We start from the raw sequence: 20523 nt of genomic DNA, 5'->3' as shown, positions 1-20523 counted from the left end.
ACTACACAACACATATATTGCGATATCATGTCAAGTTAAAGCACTGTCAGGGGGGGGGGGCGGAAAATGTGTCAACGCTACCGGATACAAGCTTTACCGTAGCGGCAAAAAAATGATCGCTGCAATGTTTTGTGTTGGAAAAGAAAAAAAAAGAGGAAAAAATGTGCAGTGTCGTCCTTCTGAGGACGTTTTTGGGCTGCATTCTTCAAGGAGAGCTTGAGGTAAAGTTCAAATACTTTTATTACCGTTGGCAAGCAGGCAACAATGTTATGTTGTGAGCTAGTGCTAGGACTAACGTTTATATGTAAATATGCCAACATTCTCAACCATTGGTTTGTGTGTTGGCAATGGTGAGCAGAGGAGGTGATTTGCTGTTTCAAGTCGCAATCCTACTGGTCGACGTCATGGTGCTACGTGACCCTCGGAGGGTTATCCTTCATATGTCACACTACACGGAAGATATCAACCACCCCCACCCCCCCCCCCCAAAAAAAAAAAAAGCTAGACTTTTCATTTTAGCATCGTATGGCTGTCATACGGCTAAATCGTTCATCGTGAATTATGTCACACTACAAGTTGTTTTGTCGTTCCCAACAAAATATGTCTGGCCCGATCCGGGAAATCGGTCAGGATAACAAATCGGGTATATAATATTGAGAGTTCACTGTAACAACAAATGCTAAATCCGCAAATGACTGTTACAATACTTTTTTCAGTGTTTTTTTAGGCCACAAGCATGAAACAAAATTCTCAATACCATGGATCCATGGATGGGGAAAAAAAGATAAAATAAATGGAAAAATAAATAAATGAATAAATAAATAAATAAAAAATAATAATAAATCATACTTCTCCGAATCTGTTGCATTGTTATTAACACTCCCTTGGTTAACGTTCCTCCATGTCCTTGCTGTTTGTTTTTTTCTGCATTGTAAGACCCAAAGATCTCAATGAATCAATCAAAAGCTCACTCTCTCTATTTGTCTGTTTTACGTGTCATCTGAGTAGCTTGAAAAAAAAATAAAAATTAACAAGTATTTGACCAAGTAAGGAGTAGAAAGTAGGCCTTAAGAGTAAAGTCAAGGTCTGAAAAATGTCCTTAACTACAGTTACCAAGTATTTCTACTTTGTTAAAAAACACTGTGTGTGCTAGAGAGTTGAAGACGACATTGATGGGTAAGCCTTTATGAACGCTCAGTGTGTCAGTTGAATCTATGCCGTCCTCTATCCCGAGACTGCTCTGTATCCCGAGGACAAGCTCGCAGCAGCTTTTTCACAACCGTAGCTCCGAGGCGAAGTGCAAAGTACTAAATGTTTCTGTGTTATTTCAACACTTCCTTAATCTAACAGGGAACCAGTTTAAAGTGCACTGGGGGAAAAAGAAAAAAAAAAAAAGACAAACAAAGAACAAGAGCTGAAAATGATAGCGCTTGCTCAGATTGATGAAACCCTATTCGGGTTTTGGGACAGGCAGAGAGACACACGAATTCTTCCCCTCAGGCTACGAGGTGTAATTTCCCCTTCCACTGTCACAAGGGCCATGTAGAAAAAGTATTTGTAGCTCAGTGACTGACTGGCTCCGAAATGTGTACGTAATGTCCATCTGTCTTTATCTATCTAGCTATAATGCTGCAATTCTGTTCCATTGTAACGCACAGTAGGATGCGGATGGAAATGTTGGCCCCAAAGGACACACACACACACGAACACACACACACACGTTTAAAGAGCTAAGTTGTGAGGTTGACGAAGACTATCTCTGCCTCACATGTCTCTCTCCCTTACGGCCGCCTGCTGTTCCTGACCTTCGAGATGTTTTTCTCTCTCTCTTTCCCTCTCCCTTTATTCCTGTCTAATTCAAACTCATGCGGCGCACATCCACCCTCACCCCTCGCACACATCGGCACACATACATACATGCAAACCCATGCGCACACCCTTCTTTTCTGCATAGCTCCCAGCCACTCAGTTTTGTCATTAAAAGGCACTGCATTTCAAGCTCAGATCAAGCAGATGGGGGCTATGCAAGCATTCCTGCTCCCACCTTGGCGAAAGTACAAATAGTCCACACATGGATTACAGCAAGCACTTAATGTATGCACACAATCTTCCTGGGGCTGAAAAAATAGCAATCTTAAAGCGGATGGGTGCTGCATGCGATTGTAAGGCCGGGACGCTTTAACCGCGCAAGTCAAAAACGCACTCGGAATCTACTGTTGATGAAGCCTTTGTCTCAATTAAAATGGGCTAAAAAGTTCATGCTCACAAACAAGTCAATACAAAAAGATAAAACATTGCTATTTTCTCTCCGTCTCCCAACATTTGCACTCTCTTTTAAGTATTAGACTAAAGCTGCTCTCTGCCATTCCCATTGACAAAAGTCAACAAATCAGCTGTTTGGATGAGCGATCTACTCCAGGGGTGCCAAACGTTTTCTTCCAAGGGCCGCAATACAGAAAAATTCAAGGATGTAAGGACCACTTTGACCAGCCATCAATTTTCTCTACCATCTTAGGGTCGCTAGTGCACTGGTGCCTATGCCTGCTGACGTTGGGGGAAAGGCGAAGTACACCCTGGACTGGTCGCCAGCCAATCGCAGAGCACATAAAAGTCAAAAACAACCATTCACAGCAAATACAGATATGCTCAGGAAGGAATTATATATTGATTATATATACACAGTATATTCTAATATTGTATATATTTACTAAAAAAAACAAAACAAGTGATAAAGCAAAAAGGGAAGAGGTTTTTTTTTTTCCTCCATGCTTTTGGGGTGGCCAGCAGCCATGTAACCCACTGGAATAGATCCGCCCCTGTACTGAGCAACAGCCGAATTACATCTGCTCATTGCGAATTACATCTGCTCAATCAGAACCCAAACAAGAGCAATCTGTACTAAGCTGACCTTGACACAGAACAGAAAGTGGAGCATACTATTGCGATTCACAATTCTCACTGAATTATCTTTAGTCGTCGGGGCGTTATTGTTAAATATATTGTAGAAGTTATCATTTATTTGCTTAATAGAAATGTGTTACTATTTTAGTAGTAAATAGTTCGTGCTTTTTAAAATCTAGAAACCAACGTGCGTCTATCTACTTATTATTGGCGGGATTGAGGCCCGGGAAGGTGGTAGCTGTTTTGCAATTGTGTGTTAGCATTAAGGTCGCTTAATGTGTTAGGTACATTGTTGTGGATTGGAGCTATATAAATAGAATTGCCTTAAACTAGAAAGGGTCTATTATAAAAGCAATGTTACAGTAGTAGTAGTTGTAGTGGGGTGTCACACCCAAATAGAAGTCAAATGTTGATTACAGAATATGCAATCGGCTGAGGAAAACCGGACAGCTGGACTGATTAAGTCCTTTTGTAATATGGCCCGTATAAGAAGGTCCTTGAAAACCAAGTAAGGAACAGCTACACATCTCTTCCCCCATTCCAGTAAATGATTCCCCCAGAGGGTGAGGACTCATCAATACTCATCACAAATGATACAAGCAGCATGCGGCAACATAATGCATCATTTACAACCAGAGATGGTGCAGCAACCTGACAGAATCAGGTCCAGGAACACAAAAAGGTATTTCAATGCACTATGCATTTAGTAGGGGGGAAGAAAACAACCCTAATAAAAGACACTCGCAGGCCATCGTGTCAGGTAGGAAAGGAAAGTGCAAGTCATTGTCTGTGTGCGCAACAACAAACTGCCACCTTGGTGTGAAGTGAAGCCTGGAGGACGCAACCGCGCCCCTGACAACAGATAGCACTCACACAGAGACAGGAGAGAGACGCATACGGGAAAGGGAGCGAAGAGGAAGGGCGAGGGGGAGATTAACGCCGCACGTAGCAGCACACATAAACAACTGCACGCAATCCTGCATCCCTGGAAGCCCCTGTAGGCCACAGTTAACAACCATTTACATTCTGCTCTGGCTCCGAGCAGATAGCAAACTAAGGATGCCTATTAGCCGTGTACGTTTCATACAAATACTCGGATTTGAATGGGAGAAATCTAATTAATTGCTCGATTCACTAAATGAACCCCGAATTTGTAATGTAATCATAACAACGTCTTTTCAAGGGTCTCTTGTCAAATTTAATTTGCTCTGAGAAAAAAAAAAAAAAACGTCCTGTTTGCCGAATGAATTAAAGTCAAATGAGGCCTGGAGTTGGCAGAGCGGCATGGTTGTTATGGCGTGCTTTAAAAAAAAAAAACTAAACAAAAAAAAAAACACATTTAACTGTGTGATAAAGTACAGTGGGGTGCCATGAGATACGAGTGACCTGATGAGTTTTTCGAGATGCTAGCCATCGTTCAGCCAATTGTTTGCTTTGTCCTGCGAGCAAAAACTTTCGATAGAAGAGTGCTCTGGTAAGAACTCGCGCAACAAACAGCAGTTTGGCAGATAGAATTAGTGAAAAAAAAGTCTTCAAAAAAAGAAGCTTCAAGCTGTTTATTGCTAGTCTCATTTAAAGTTTACTGTCAAACTAAAACAAAAACAAAAAAACACATAGCCACTGCTAACTTAATGCTAACACATAATGGGGAAATGACATAGGCGGGCTAACTAATAGCATCGACGTGGCTGTGTTATTAACCCTCTAAGCAACGGCTATTTGAACACAAACGGTGAAGCAACATGTAGAAAGATAATATAACAATGCTCATAAGCATATATGCTTTATCCACTGCGAAGAACAACCAATCACTAAATTTAGTGCAGCTTACTGAGGAATCTATACATATCCGTACGTCTGTATTACACTGTCCTCAGATGGCCAAAGTGCGCACACCAGAAGGAGCAGCACAATTTTCATTGAATTGAAGCGAAAAACCAAAAAGTGTGACAAAAAACGTTTAACAGATTAATACATTCCCATTAGGAGAGATGATTTTGTGTTTCGAGTGTTATCACAGAACACTTGTATCTCAAGGCACCACTGTACAGACTTTCAAAAAGTCACAGATCCCCCCCGTCATAAATTCCTGAGTGAGAAGGAGAACATACTCACTGTTTGAGGTGTCTTCAGCTCTTTGTCATAACTGCTGCAACACCTGGTGAGAAGAGAAACAAAACACTGCTCAAGTTCCGAGTCAAACACAGTCTGAGTCACAGGAATAAAACATGTTTACGCATCGCTTTGATTTATGCCACAAATGAAATGGGATACGTTTTAATGTACACGCGGGTGAATGCTTTCCCTATTGGATTTCAGGAGGGGATGAGGCCCCTAAAAGTACCTACACAGCAAAGTTACACAGTATTTTATTAGTATTCATGGTATACATGGGCATCAAAAAGGGGGAAAAAGTTATCTGAACACAACTGTGGCTGCACACAAATCATGAGTACACACACACACACACTCTCGCTCTCGCTCTTCCTCCCTCAGCCATTTCTTGCAAAACCAGTTTGTTAGAATTGAATCGACACACTGGTGCTTTGAGTGTGAGGATATTTTCCCCAAACACAAGACAGTTCTTGTAGAGAACCAAGCCCTCCCAGTGTTCTCACGCCCACCTCTCATGCATTGTCTCTGAGGCCCTCCTGTGCTCTCAGCCTGAGCCTAAACTAAGCAGCTCAACACAACAGATTTCGCTCTGCTGCGCATATGACACTAGTACACACATACACAGACTGTGCCTGCTTTTATATCTTATGGCTTATGTTCAATTTTCTTTGACAATAAAAATGTAGACAGTCTGGTGCAAAACATTTTCGGCTTCTAGGCCCGACACCAGTGAAGTTACCAGACACAGACGGTGTCAGGAGCGTGTGAGCGTGTGAGTAACCAACAAGGTTTTGCTGACAACAAACGCATCCATCTGGTCAGCAGCTTCAGATCAAACGGAAACCTTCATCACACAAAATCTAGTCCAGTTCTATCATGAAATACACTGCCTTCCAGTTTACCAAACGCAGCTTGAGCACACTGAAACTTAAAGCGGTGTTTTCAGAATTACTGTCAATGGCATTTGTTGTGAGAAGATAGTTTTACATGAGTCCAAGTAAAGTAGCATTTCTGGGTTGTCTAAAGAGTACGAGAGAAACTGACAGAAGGACTGTCATATTGTACAGGAATGAGCTAGACTGCCGGTGTTGATAGTAATCAAACTAAGACCCACAAACATGTGCCAACAACAGCACACTTTGATAACTCGTCGCAGCCATAATGATAAAGGAGCACCAGGTAGACTGAATTCATCTCCTGCCTTTTCATAAAGACCTATTAGTGGATGATTAAAGGATTTCTGCTCATCGGGGCTCAGCACAGAAAAACGATTTACCAGGTGAATCACTCTGGATAGGGAAGACGTCGCTGTCTGCAGTCATTTTCCTCAGTGAAAATCAGGCTCTTCATCTATTAACCTCATTTTGCGGTACAATCGTTACCTGTTTGCATCAGTATTACAATACCAGATTTGGAAATGATTCAAATATGGAGCCTTCTTCAACTGAATAATAAATTAAAGATTATACTACACCATTTTCTGAAGTAGAGTAAAACAATCATTTTGTTCTGTTGATTGTGTGACGACCACAATCAGTGAAAGAAAAGCGACGCAGCAATGATGTCGTGAAAGAATCATCACATTCAATCAGAATGAAATGATGTCATCCCTGTGTTGCTAGCAGCCACAAGCAGTAAAATATTTGCAATGTTATCTGATGATTCTGATAAGATGTGAGGTATTAAGTAACATTGTACAAAACCCCAATTTCAATGAAGCTGTGATGTTGAGTATAATGTAGATAAAAAACAGAATACAATGATTTGCAAATCATTTCCAACCAATATTGTAAGCATGTCCCGATCCGGTCCGGTTTTTGTAGCTCTGTGTTGGAGCTCTGGTCCCTCACCTAGGACCTGTTTGTCATGGGTGACCCTGCCAGGGGCAAAACGCCACAGACAACTTAGCTCCTAGGATCATTGGGACACACAAACCCCTCCACCACGATAAGGTGACAGCTCAATAGATAAATATACTTTTAAAGTACAAAATAAAGTTACATTTAAAAAAAAAAAAAAAATCCCCCCTCCCCCCCCACCATAGGGTGCGAACATTTTCTTTCTCCACGTGCAGCAACACACTTTTGAACTTCTTGATGCAACTTGGATTGGCTTTATGAGCAACCGCTGTTTTTGCTGTGCACCTCTTGGCCTCTGAGGGGCAGTGTGATACACGCAATGAGATATACGCAGTATAAAGAAAGAAGAAGTCACGATCAAATATTGCTGTGATAACTCATTTCTCACAGAGTTTGAAGAATGTATGCCAGAATATTGTTATATTGCCTATTTGTAGTTACACAGTGTTTGTGTACCAATATTCATTATTTAGATTTATAAGTGCCACGAGTTCAATGGCAATTTTCCTTAGCTCTTCAATGATGTTTTTTTATTCATTGTGTTAGCTTTGAAGTAGGAATTTTTGTGAACAAAACCGAAGAAACTAAGTATGTGATGAGAACATTTAATAGGTGTAATTCTTTTGTTATGCGAGTTTACTTTTACAGTGAACTTAAAACTGGAGTGTCAATAAACGACTTTAAGCAAGCAACATTCATCACTCTTACTCTCTGCTACTATGTTAGCACCTTAGCAAGCTGTTGTGATCACATGGGCTCTGCATGCCGTCCAGGCGCTGCTGGTTAGAAGTGGTTAATTGTTATGATTGGGTATAAAAGGAGCCAAGTTGTTCACAAGCATGGATGGGGCAAAGTTCATTACTTTGTCAACAACTACGTGAGCAAAAAAGTCAAACAGTTTAAGAACGTTCTCAATGCGCAATTGCAAGGTATTTAGGGATTTCATCATCTATGGGCCAAAATATCATCAAAATATTCATAGAATTCGGAGAAATGAAGTCCACATTTCAAATCGTTTAGTCGTGTCCTCTGGGCCTAAGAGCAAAAGCACCATCCCGATAGTTATCAGCGCAAAGTTCAAAAGCCAGCATCTGTGATGGTATGGGAGTGTGTTAGTGCCCATGTCATAGCTAACTTGCACGTCTGTGAAGGCACCACAAATGCTGGAAGGCACATACAGGTTTTGGAGCAACTTATGCTGCCATGCAAGCAGCATCTTTGGTCAGAGACGTCCCTGCTTATTTCAGCAAGACAATGCCAAGCCACATTCTGCACGTGTTACAACATTGTGGCTTCCTAGTAAAAGAGTGAGTACTAGACTTGCCTGCCAGCAGCCCAGACCTGTTTCCCATTGAAAATGTGTGGCGCACTATGACGCGCAAAATAGACAACGGAGACCCCGGACTGTTGAGCAACTGAAGTTGTAGATCAAGGAAGCATGGGAAAGAATTCCACCGACAACGCTTCAACTATTAGTGTCATCAGTTCCCAAACGCGATTGAGTGTTGTTATAAGGTGGTAACAGTGGTAAACATGCCCCTGTAGCGGCTCCTTTGGAACGTGCTGCAGGCATCAAATTCACAATGAGTGAACGTTTGCATTATTATCAGTTTGAACATTTAATATCTTGTCTTTGTGGTGTATTCAATTGAGTGAAAAGGATTTGAAAATCATTGTATTGTTTTGTTTTTTTTAGCAGGGAAGGAAATTTTTTTCCTGTCGAAAGCATCGCAACATTTACACACAATTTCTGAGGCAATTGTAATTTCTAGCTCATTAGTGCACTAACCATTTCATTTGTAAATAATATATTAAAATCTCAACTAACCACAACAGTGTTTACCATGATATAATTGGACAATTATACGATGCATAATTGAACACTGGCTCTGATTCACCATGTTATCGCAGACGCAAATGATGTTCACCTTTTGATTAACTCAGGTGAATAATGTCATCATGTTTCAGAAAGTAAGACAATACTGTTCTAGTGAAAAATAGTCTGCACAAACCAAATGTCATTATTCTAGTAGCATCCATGGCAGAGCAGTCTAATTTGCTCATTAAAATGCCGACAGAAAAAAAAAAAATGGCCTCTTTGCAACTTTCTTAGTATTCATGTGAACAAAACAAGTGTAGCCTAAAACACACATAAGTGAGATTGGCCTAAAATCCCTGGCTTTTGAATATTTGATGCTTTGTTAGTAGAGGAGCAGTAGACACTGGCGAGGTGTTTGTCCCCTGTTGCTCCCTGTGGGAGCGAGCCAGCGAAACTTGGCCGCAGACATTTTCCTGATGTCCCAAGAACAAAACAGGCAAGTCTTGACAGTCTTGTCCGCCACAGAGTCGTCACACAATCAGTTGCAGGAAACCAATCCCTAAATAGCAGTGATTCATCTCTTCATCACACACACAATGTCAGTACACAGTGCACAAAGAAGCTCTCTCTTCCTCCCTCGCTCTCTCCGTGTCTTGCCCTATCTGTCTCAACCCCTTCCCCCCAGTGTGGTCTCTCATGCTTCTTAAAAATAAGTGCTTCTCCTAGCTTTCTTTGCCCTGTGATTTACTGGCAGTGTTTAACTGTGGGGCAGCATCTTTTATCGTGACATGATCTGCGGCTGAAAGCTGACAAAATGGAATCTGTGTGTAATTTTGTATGTGTGTTTGGGGCAAAGTAGGGAGCCGGTGGAGCAATAAAGAACCTGTGTGGGAAAGGTTTGTCTACATGCTAGTCAAATCCTCCCAGCAGCTTCCCTGTGTATGCCTTTCAATATGTGCCTTTTTTCATTCCACTAAATGGTTTCTTCCTTGACTAGATGGAGCAAGTGCCATCTCCGGGGAGCTGACGCGCAGAGCAAAGCGCTTTGGGACAGGCAAAAAGCTCTGAACAATCCTGCAATCCATTTGTGGGAGATAGAATGTATAAGAAATGCCAAGCGTGTGCGTATGTGTGTAGTTGGCTTGTGTACACACGCTTGTTTTTGTGCTGCCGTCATCACTCCTCTCGCTTTGTGGCACAGAGCCCATTGCAGAAATGTGCTTCACCGTACGAGACAAAAGTCATTCATATGCACTCAAGCTGTCCTACTTGGTGACCGTCCACCGTTTGGTTTGGACCAACGGTGGCACCAGTTATCCGGCCAGATCGTCGGGAACCGCGTGGGCCAACACAACAGCTTCAGTGTATCGTTACAAATTTCATGATCCATCAACACGACGCGTGAAGGTCAGAGTAGCCATGACCGACACAGCTGTCACATCTCTCTCCCTCCCAAACACTCTCCTGGCTCAATGCTCTTCTAAAACACTCAGCCTGAAACGTGACCTACCAGGGCCTAAAAGTGTCCAGGGTCGACAGAATAAATCTCAAAAGAGGATGGAGGCACAACTATACCTCTTCATTGATGCAATATGGAGGATTTAAAAGGATTTGGGGATACAGTAGCGCATCATCGACTGATAAACTGCACATTAAAATAAGATCCAACACAAGAGCCATATAAAATATTCTGCCTTTTACAAAGATAATAATGTTCAGTTTTCATTCACACTGATAGAGCGGCAGTAATTTAACAATATGTAAATTACTGTAGTTGTAGAAATATTATATTGGAAGAGCTCAATATTTGATACAGCTATTTGTGACGGGTCAATGCACATGAATGGATACAAAAGGTCCACACACCGCTGTCCAAATGCCAGGTTGTCATTTCAAAACTTTTACCACCATTAATGTGACCTATTAACCCCCACCCTGTACAGCTTCATTAAAAATAAAAATCAACAGATAATGTAATGGCACAAATGCGCACACCCTCATAACTGGGCCTGTATTGTGTTCAGAAATAACCAATTCAACCAACATTCCGACTTATGTTAAATGGGAGTCAGTTCACACCTGCCACTACTTAAAAGTTCCTCTAATTTATCACAAATAAAGTTCAAATGTTCGCATAGGATTTCCCTGATTTCTATCAACACTGCCTGCCTAGTTGGAATTGGTCACAATTCCCTCCACTTTGACTAAAGCCCCAGTCGCCAGCCGAAGAAAAAGAACCCCAAAGCATGATCCTGGCACCACTACACTTCACTGTAGACATGGCATTCTTTTGGTGAATAAGTAGTGTTGTGTTCGTGCCAAACATACCTTTTGGAATTATGGCCAAAAAGTTCAATTGTGTTTATATTTCCTGTAACACATTTTGCCACGTGTTTGGGAGATTTTGTTACGGTCTGATGAAACCAAGGTTGAACCATCCAGGATGTGGAAATAAAATGCATACAAGGAGCCCGTCAACCAATTTAATAATAAAAGCAAGCTGACGGCGTCAGCTATGAGTACTCGCCTTCCAAATTTAATACAACAACCATTGATTTTAAATAACAAGCTCTGTGGCGTGAGGAATAAAGGTTACAGCCGCAGTGTGAAGAGAACAGATGTGGATCCACTTTTATTTCAGTATTTCAGTGTTTGCGCACGTGTTTCTATTAAATGGATCTACCGTCTCCTTGATCAAGGGAGTCAATAAAGGGCCAGACCTGTCAAACCCTCAGGGTTTTAAGTGCGCGTGCACATCTGTGACTGTGCACGTGTGTGTGTGTGTGTGTGCGCGTGGGATGGATTCTGAAGTACTCTGACAGGTGAGTGATTGAGTGCTTTCATTTCCCTCCAGCTACAAGGAGACATTCGCCCATAAACACGAGTCTTTGCACACACTTGGTGGACGGAGGGAGGAAGAGAGCGAGAGTGTGAGAGCTGTTGTTTCCTAAAGGATGCTGCTGCTGCCTGCTTGCTTAAATTAGCTCTAAATGTTTGGATTACACACGGGAGCTCTCGCAGAGGATTTAGCAACCGTCGCCTAGAGTTTGGGGGGATGTGTCACCGTTTCCATCTGCGTGCTGCGCTAAATCAGAGACCATAAAAACATATAGCTATTCCCCAACTCTCGTCAAATTGAACACGTGTTGAACGAATCTATATGACACAATGGAGATACTGAGAAATGCTCTATATTGTCTAAGTAAACAGACAAAACAAGGACACATTTAGTGCCATGTGTCCTCCTCACATTCCACTTTTGAGAGGGTTAGGCCTAGCTTCAGTTGGTGGGGGAGGATAGGATATGTGACCAGACGCAAAGAGAGAAAGGAGGAGAAGGGGAATGAGGGAGGTCAGTGCCCCCAGTCTCAGATAAAGGCCTCTCCCTCCCTTCTTCCACCTCGGCTTTCCAAGCCCCTGCCAGGATCGAGAAGCGTCTCACGTTACAGCTGTCTCTCAGTGTCATCGTTCAAGAAGGCGAGAGCACAAGCGAGGGACAGATAGTGTGTGTGTGTGTGTGGGGGGGTTGACAATGCCACAAGCAAGCTGAGGCGAGCTGGGCTTTTCTAGAAAAACAACGGCGGTAGCAGGTTCAGCTGGATGCGGAAACGCTTGTGGTTTGGCTGCCTCGTGGTGTTTTTTTTAATGATAATCTTAATGCGTCGTAATGTTCTCCGCAATGTTGGGCTGTCACTAACAATACATTTCGCTTTGACCTTTTCCAGTCATATTATGTTGAAATGTTAACAGTGCTAATGGTGCCATTTCTTCATCATCACCTGAGAGACAGTGCACACAAATACATTTCACAAGAGATTTAAAAAAATAAAAAATAACAAATTTAAAAAAGGAGAAGTTCATTTCTACACTGGGGTTTTGCACACAGAGCGGGCTAAAAGAAACAAATGGTACTCAAACGTGGAGATGGCAGTGACTGATGTACTCAGCTTATCACTCCGTGCAATGGGGCTTCTGTGGATTAGACATAGTTGAGTCACTTCTCTTAACATGAGTCCCCTTTTGTAACCTTAAAACGCTAAAAACAGCAGCTTGTCCCAGGTCCAGTAATGACTAATCCAGTCACTACTCGGAGTTCAGCCTGTGTTGCTAACAAGGTAGGGCTGTGTAGGTCAGTATTGAGTTAAGTCGGATTCCGACTGACAGTTTATTTCATTTTATTTTTGAGTTAAATAACAGTTTCACATGAATTTCAAATGTGACGGCTGCTGCATATGTACAGCTGATGATTGCTCAAGTGCCGCTAACATAAAGTGTGCCGCTATTGCAAAGCTCCAAACTGCTTTCCTGTTTATTTTTATTTTTTTTCCCCTCTACCCTTGTCATTTCTCATGGCATTGTGTGGGAGTTAAATATTTAACATTCTGGCTCAGCCTCGAGCAGGCTTTGCCAGCACAGCTCAAATAAAAGCCTTTGTGGCAGCAGTGACCAGATTTTAAATGCTAAAGAAGATCAATAAACGGGAGGCTGTCGCATGCATTTGTGTATCTGAGTCTGTGTCCCATTCCTAAACCCTGATGCCTGTATTGTAGTAGCGCTTGTGTGTGTGTGTTCATGCATATTTCTTAGCACCAACCAAGACCCGCAGCCTCCCCTGCCTACAACAAGCTTCTCTATAGTATCATCATCTGACCCAGGAGGGACCCCAACAGAGAAACTACTATCATTCCCATTCCCTTAAAGCCCTCCTCTGATTTTGCCCATTACCAGAATCCCCGCCCCAATCAAAGCGCAGCCAGTGTGGGGGGAATTCTGGTGAAAATTATAAATACCAGCCCCCCCTGCTGCAGATGGAGTGTGTTTCGGTGTTGTAAACGTCAAAGGAAAACAAAGTTTCTAATCATGTTGGCATTTTCATAATCAAGTTCATCCTGAAACAAAAAGACTTTCGGAATATCTAACCAAAGCAACACTTATGAGACTTTTTCAACACAACAAATAACTTCCCCAATGTCACTGTTTTTCCTGTCACTTTGTCTTTCAAAAGGGTTAACATGCCCTTTTTAAAGACAAAGTGACAAATTGATGCTTTTTGCTCACGTAAAGCAAAAAAAAAAAAAAAAAAAATGGAGGTGGTACATCAATATTTTCACTTCCTCACTAATGTACAAACACAAGGAAAACAGCCCTGAAGTAGAAAAGAAAAATGCCCCAGACCGTTGGAGACTATTTAAAAGAGAAACTTCCCATGAATTTCACAAGGCATCTGCTTAAGAAGGAGGGGGGAGAAAAAATAAATCACCCTTTTTTCCTCCTTTGTGGAAAACAGGCATTCGAACAAGGCAGAGCATGCACAAACAACCTTGACTTTCATCAAGGAAATTCTCCACATTGAATGATAAATAAATTCCCAGGGGGGAGAAAAGAAGCAGCTTATCGCCATTCCCTCCCAAATTTGGCCGCTCTGTCTTCTGTCTCCTGAAAGTCAACACGGGGTGACCCATTTCTACGTTATGCCGCCTATTGTTTGGTCATTAAGCCACCATGTGCATCGCACATTAGGCTATACTAGGAAAACCAACATGAGGCTTGATTTGTTTACTCCTAATGAACAGTTCAATTTGTTCACTTGTCTCTACAAAAGCAAACATGTCCCGGGTCCATTGGTTTATTAGACTTCTTAAACTGCAGATGCATTACCTATTAAAGTAGCGACTCACATTTAAAGGTGGTTGTCACTTGGCACTTTTTAAGAGTCATTTTGTGCAGCCTGATGATTATCAGGACCTCCTGGACAAAAATAGCGAGGCGACATGAGGTTAGGTGGCTCATCTGAATGAAAGCCAAACCAACTTTCCAACTAAGAGGACATTAACCTGGTGAGGTCATGTAAATGCGTATCAATAAGTAAGCTGCCTGTAAAACAGCTCAAATCAGTTTGAGGCCAACACAGAGAATCCCCAACTGGATTTGTAACAATAAGAGGCATTATCAATTAGATGCCCAGAGCTTTCCACTAAAATGCATCTTCCTCTCAAAGGACCATTAGCCCTTCCAGGATTAATGTCTCCTACTAAACTGTTACGGTTCCCATTGCTTGGTATTTTTCATTAGCAATTATTGTTTTCTGGGTGTGCACATTCATATGTAGAAGAACGACGAGGGAAAATATGACCAAGCGTTATGACTTGTACAAAGGTTTGCTCAACAGCACAGAGCAGAACTCGGCAGCCTCTCTAGAATTCACAGTTGTGTGTCAGCACTCACATGCAGAGATTTGACAGGGCTCCCAGATGGTCATTATCGTCAATAGATAATGTTTGTGGCTCCAATTAATTGTTAAAAAAATCCTGCTACTACACATAGGAAAGATTTAGGTTAGCGGGTAACAGAAGACATATTGTAAACTCTGGTAAACTGTCACATGGAACAGTGGTTCTTAAACTTTTTACACCAAGTACCATGTAAAAAAAAATAAGCTCTCCAAGTTAGTTAAATTGAACTTAAAAGTGAAATATAACTGTTCCTAACAAATGTACTAAATATGTCTAGGTACAAGTAACATGCAGTTTTTACATTTCATTCAGTGATTCTTTCACATACCACGAGGGACCCCCGTATGATTTTGCGAATCACTTACACTGGTGGCTCTAAATTTGCCCACAAACCGTTCAGTGGCACTCATCAAACATCAATTTGGTGGACTATCAAAACACAATGTCCCGTTTAGATCAATTATATTTGGAATAATTTGTTACAGAGAAATCATTAACTTTATTATCAGTGCAACGTGTCAGTGTCTATTGTACAATTGTTGGTTTATCGGTATCTTTTATTGTCATGGACTAAGACAATACAGACTACTTTTTCTTTTTTTTTTTTCCCCCCAATTATTAAAATATGTATAGGAGAATGCATTTATTTTGTATACAAGCAAGAGGAATTTGGGTTCCAATTTAACATTTTGTGTGTTTTGATCCAATTTTTAAAGAGCTCAACACTGTCAGATTAAAGAATTTACATGCATGGTTTCAGTCAATTTAATTTCGTTTTATTTATTATTTGGATGAAAACTTTTGTCTACTAACCAAATACAGAAAAATGGAAAGCTGCAGGAGGGGCAACTTTGACATTCTTCACCATTTGTTGATCAAACATGCAATATCCAATCCATCAGCGTATGCAAAGATTATGCGACGCAATGATATGTTTATTATTTTTTTGTAACTCCCAACATCAAAGCTTTCTATCATCGGTGATAAGAGAAAGTTTAGGATTTTTCTGGATTGTGTCGTAGCCAGTGGCCCTGAAAACCACTAGAATAGTTTTGTCCCCGCCCGGCACAGTATTTAAAACCAAAACAAGAGCCAACAGCACCAAGATGACTGATCTTTAAAAGAGTGTTTACTTGAAGATCATTAGTGCGATATGTTTCATAAATCAAACCTTGACAAGGAGCAGAAAAATGGCACGAATTATGTAGCTTTACAATTAATTTTATTGTTGTTAAATTCAGCCACAAAAAGGGAAAAAAAATGACAAATGTTTGTCACCCTTTGTTAAACGGAACTGAATTAATTACATCATTAGTACCAATATCATGGTCTTACGAATTTTTAGAGTGACGAGCTGTCGCTTGGTTGATTTTGTTGCTTTGTGTTGCGAGCACGTCTGAATTATAAGCGAGCTTCAGATATGCCGCCGCACAAGTTTGGGGGGGTGGGGGGGGGGTCTAAATAAAAAGAAGAGTTACGGATGCCAATGAACTTTCAGCCATTTACTGAATGGTACAATCAGTTAAACGTAAAAATAAATTTGTTTTAAGGGCTGAAACTAATTAATGGCGTTTCTATTCATTTCAATGGTGACCGCTCATTTTATATACACGAGTAAATTTGATGCCAGAAATAGCCTGCGTGCCTAACTTTGGACACTTCCTGATGATCAAGTGTACATTCAACAATTGTGCACTGTTACTTGGACACCACCTGTCTTTTCTGCTCAGAATATGAGTCTGGTTACTTCATGGTAACTCGATGGTAAAGTAACTGGCGGATAGTCTTCTGTTGGTCTTCCTTTCAGAAAAATGTTGCAAAAGGCCAAAGGAAGTGTTCACTTGTGTACACACAACACCCCATATTGACAGAGAAAATTGAATTGTTGACATTTTTGCAGATTTATTAAAAAAGAAAAACCACACAGCTAAGTATTCAGACCCTTTGCTCAGTATGTAGTAGAAGCACGCATTTGAGCTAATATAGCCACGAGTCTTTTTGGGAGTGATGCATCAAGTTTTTCACATCTGGATTTAGGGGCTCCTCTGCCGTTCCTCCTTGCAGATCCTCTCCAGTTCTGTCAGGTTGGATGGTGAACTTTGGTGGACAGCCATTTTCAGGTCTCTCCAGAGATGCTCAATTGGGTTTAAGTCAGGGCTCTGGCTGGCTGGGCCATTCCAGAACAGTCACGGAGTTGTTCTGAAGCCACTCCTTTGTTATTTTAACTGTGTGCTTAGAGCATTGTCTTGTTGGAAGGTGAACCTTCGGCCCAGTCTGAGGTCCTGCGCGCTCTGGAGAAGGTTTTCGTCCAGGATATCCCTGTACTTGGCCGCATTCATCTTTCCGTCGATTGCAATCAGTCGTCCTGTCCCTGTAGCTGAAAACTCCCCCACAGCATGATGCTGCCACCGCCATGCTTCACTGTTGAGACTGTATTGGACAGGTGATGAGCAGTCCCTGGTTTTCTCCACACATACCGCTTAGAATTAAGGCCAAAAAGTTTAATTTGGGTCACAGCAGACCAGAGAATCTTATTTTTCACCATCTGCAGTGATGGTTGACTTTCTAGAACTTTCTGCCATCTCCCGACTGCATCGCTGGAGTTCAGCCACTTTCCTAATCAAGTCCAATCAGTATAATCAAACACAGCTGGACTCCAATGGAGGTGTAGAACCATCTCAAGGATGATCAGAAGAAATGGACAGCACCAGAGTTAAATATGAGTGTCACAGCAAAGGGTCTGAATACTTAGGGCCCATGTGATAGTTCAGTTTTTCTTTTTTTTAATATATCTGCAAAAATGTCAACAATTCCATTTTTTTTCTGTCAATATGGGGTGCTGTGTGTACATTAATGAGGAAACAAAATTAAAAAAAATATTTTAGCAAATGGCTGCAATATAACAAAGAGTGAAAAATTGAAGGGGGTCTGAATACTACCCGTAGCCACCTTAGGTGTAGCACACATCAAATGACAACAGCAGAATACACAACCCAGCTGTACTAAGGTGGACTGATGACTTGTGTGATATGCTGTAGATATGCTGATGTCACGTATGAAGGGCAGTTCAAAAATCAACATTGTTTCAAGATTGGGCCATATTTCTCCACCCAAATGTCAGTCTAACAACAAATTATACTTGTACCGTTTTCATGTCACCACTTATAGAGAACACAGTACAGTGTAATTTATTTAACCTTTTTTTATCCAGGTAAGGCCATGGACAACAGATTCTCATTTGCAATGCCGACCTGGCTGCAGACAGCAGAGCACAAGGCAAAATAAAAGCAAATATAAATAAGACATGTACAACAACTTGTACACAGACACAAATTGTACACACAACAAAACACAACTCAACCCTTAACTGTTATTAGCCGAGTCTCCTTTGACCAGTATGTGGGTGCTGGGATATGATACAATGTTAAGGCAAAACACGGTGAAGGTATTTACACCAATACAGTAACAACACAGATATTCAAATGCATCCGTCAGTCAGATGATTCTTTTAAGGACAGTTTGAAACTGACTTGAGACACAAAACTATACACCCGAGTTTCTACATTCAGCCAAATCCACTTTATTTCAAGCTCACTTTTTCAACAGCCTTTAAAAAGACAAAGTAAATAAACATCATCAACAATCATCACTGCAAATTGGCAGAACAATTGTCCGATTAGAACATCCTGGCAGCGTGCTATGAAGCTGGCCATCAACAGTGGAATCATTCAACATGCTGCACGTACAGTCAGTAACTCAACAGACCAACCAATTTGATTTCGAGACAAAAAGCTACTGAATAATGCAAAGGTTTGTGTCTCATGTGTCCCAAAAGATATTTAGTTATAAAGGATTAGAGTGCGTATAGCTTTGTGTACACACGGGATTGTATTCTCCAAAGCTGTCCAAGTTCTGTCAGATTCAGCACCCCAAGACACAGAGCTCGTGAACCTAATTTCACCTAATCAGCTTAGTCAATAGCAACCATTTGCTGTGACTTTGGTAGACATGCAAATAGGGCTTAACTATGTCTATCCTTAATTCCTCAATGTTCATGTTGTGCGGAAGTCCTCTATCGCTTCAAAAACAACAGTTCCAATATTAAGAGAATGCCAAGCAGGTTGAGTATAAAACTGATTTGTGTGTGCCTCAGTTTAGCACTGTGTCCTTTCATTTCAAGGCCACAAAGCAAACACCCCCCGACAGATTTGTTAACCTTTTTCACTTTGGCTCCTGCCTATTCTTAAAAATAAAACAAGTACAGTGGTACATTGACTTACGAGTGCCCCGACTTACGTGTTTTTCAAGTTACGAGCAAGTTTCTGGGTCGATTTTCTGTTTTGCGGGCCAAAGTTTGGATTACCAGCGAGCAACTGCTTAATAATTGAAATAAATGGTCCAGTGCACTTTCAGCCGTTTACTGAACGGGTCAAACAGATAAAAACACAAAATGAAAACACTCACAAGGAGCAATGAGCCAGACACTCACACTTAACAAACCTTGTGGTGAACAGCCAAACTGAACTGGAGTCAGAGCTGCTGATGAACTCACTCACTCGGTCGGTCACGCGCCCCTTCACAGCACACGTCAATAGACAAATACTACGGATGTGACCCTCGCTTAATTATATTTTATGAAACCAGTTTATTTCTTTACATTCCCTTATTATATTTTTCAAACACACATAAATACATGATAGAGTGCCACTTCTCTTTATTATAAACCTTAACATAAATTGTGGTGTTGTTTTTTTTTTGGGGGGGTGGGGGGGGGGGGGGCTGGAACGGAATGATGTTATTTCAATTCATTTCAATGGGGAGAATTGATTTGTTTTACATGGACCTTCGCTATTCGTGGGAGATCGGGAGTGGGCCGGACCCGTTGTAAGTGGTTTCGAGGGTTGGTTCCACGTGCCCCTTTTTAAAAATAAATAAAAACACTCTACATGACTAGTTGTATGTTCAGCTGCAGCACATTGTGAACACAGGTGACAATGACTTGAGATTCTTGAAAAGCTGCGATACACTGCCGTGTTTCAATCCAGTGATACCACTAATGGCTTCTATGCAGCTCCATAAAATCAAGCAGCTGTCCTGTCGATGCATCAGCGGCGTGAGTAGGGAGCACCGTATCCCCATAAGGACAGGGGGTTCTGCGTCTTCATGTTTGCCTAAACATCTGCTTCTCGGCACTCGGCTTTGCAGCAATAAATGGCCAAACAAAAGAGGTGGGAGGTGAAATGATCACATTTTCCATTTCAAAGCATTTGCTTGTTTGGTTTGAGTTTCCTTTCCTGTCCCCTTTGGACATTGAGCTAGAGCTCCACTGACTCGATGTGTGCAACAACATGAAATAACTCAAATATTATACAGATACATAAGAGGCAATTCCTGTTTCTTTGTACATAAGATGTAGGTTTAAGTTTGGCTCCACTGACTCGATGTGTGCAACAATAACTCAAATATGAGAGATAAGAGGTAATTCCTGTCTCTTCGGACATAAGCTGTGAGCTCATGTTTAGCTCCACTGACTCAACGTGCGCAACAATAACTAAAATAAGAGGATGCTATGATGATTAATGGAGTCTCTCTATAG

General features: G+C 41.4%; 1 protein-coding gene across 2 annotated transcripts in view; it reads right to left on the bottom strand.

Moving 5' to 3' along the window:
• Positions 1 to 20523, bottom strand: part of baz2ba (bromodomain adjacent to zinc finger domain, 2Ba) — a 104903-nt gene that overhangs the window by 82694 nt on the left and 1686 nt on the right. Inside the window, exon 2 of one of the 2 annotated variants that reach the window (XM_061753245.1) lies at positions 5013 to 5059. The gene's annotated coding sequence lies outside the window, so the exon portion shown is untranslated. The remainder of the gene's footprint in view (positions 1 to 5012; positions 5060 to 20523) is intronic. The other variant, XM_061753234.1, reaches the window with a different exon arrangement.

The sequence above is a fragment of the Phyllopteryx taeniolatus genome, chromosome 2 (assembly GCF_024500385.1).
Source record: "Phyllopteryx taeniolatus isolate TA_2022b chromosome 2, UOR_Ptae_1.2, whole genome shotgun sequence".
NCBI classification, from domain to species: Eukaryota; Metazoa; Chordata; class Actinopteri; order Syngnathiformes; family Syngnathidae; genus Phyllopteryx; species Phyllopteryx taeniolatus.
The sequence above is the reverse complement of the archived record's forward strand: the minus strand, read 5'-3'. Positions and strand labels throughout refer to the sequence as shown.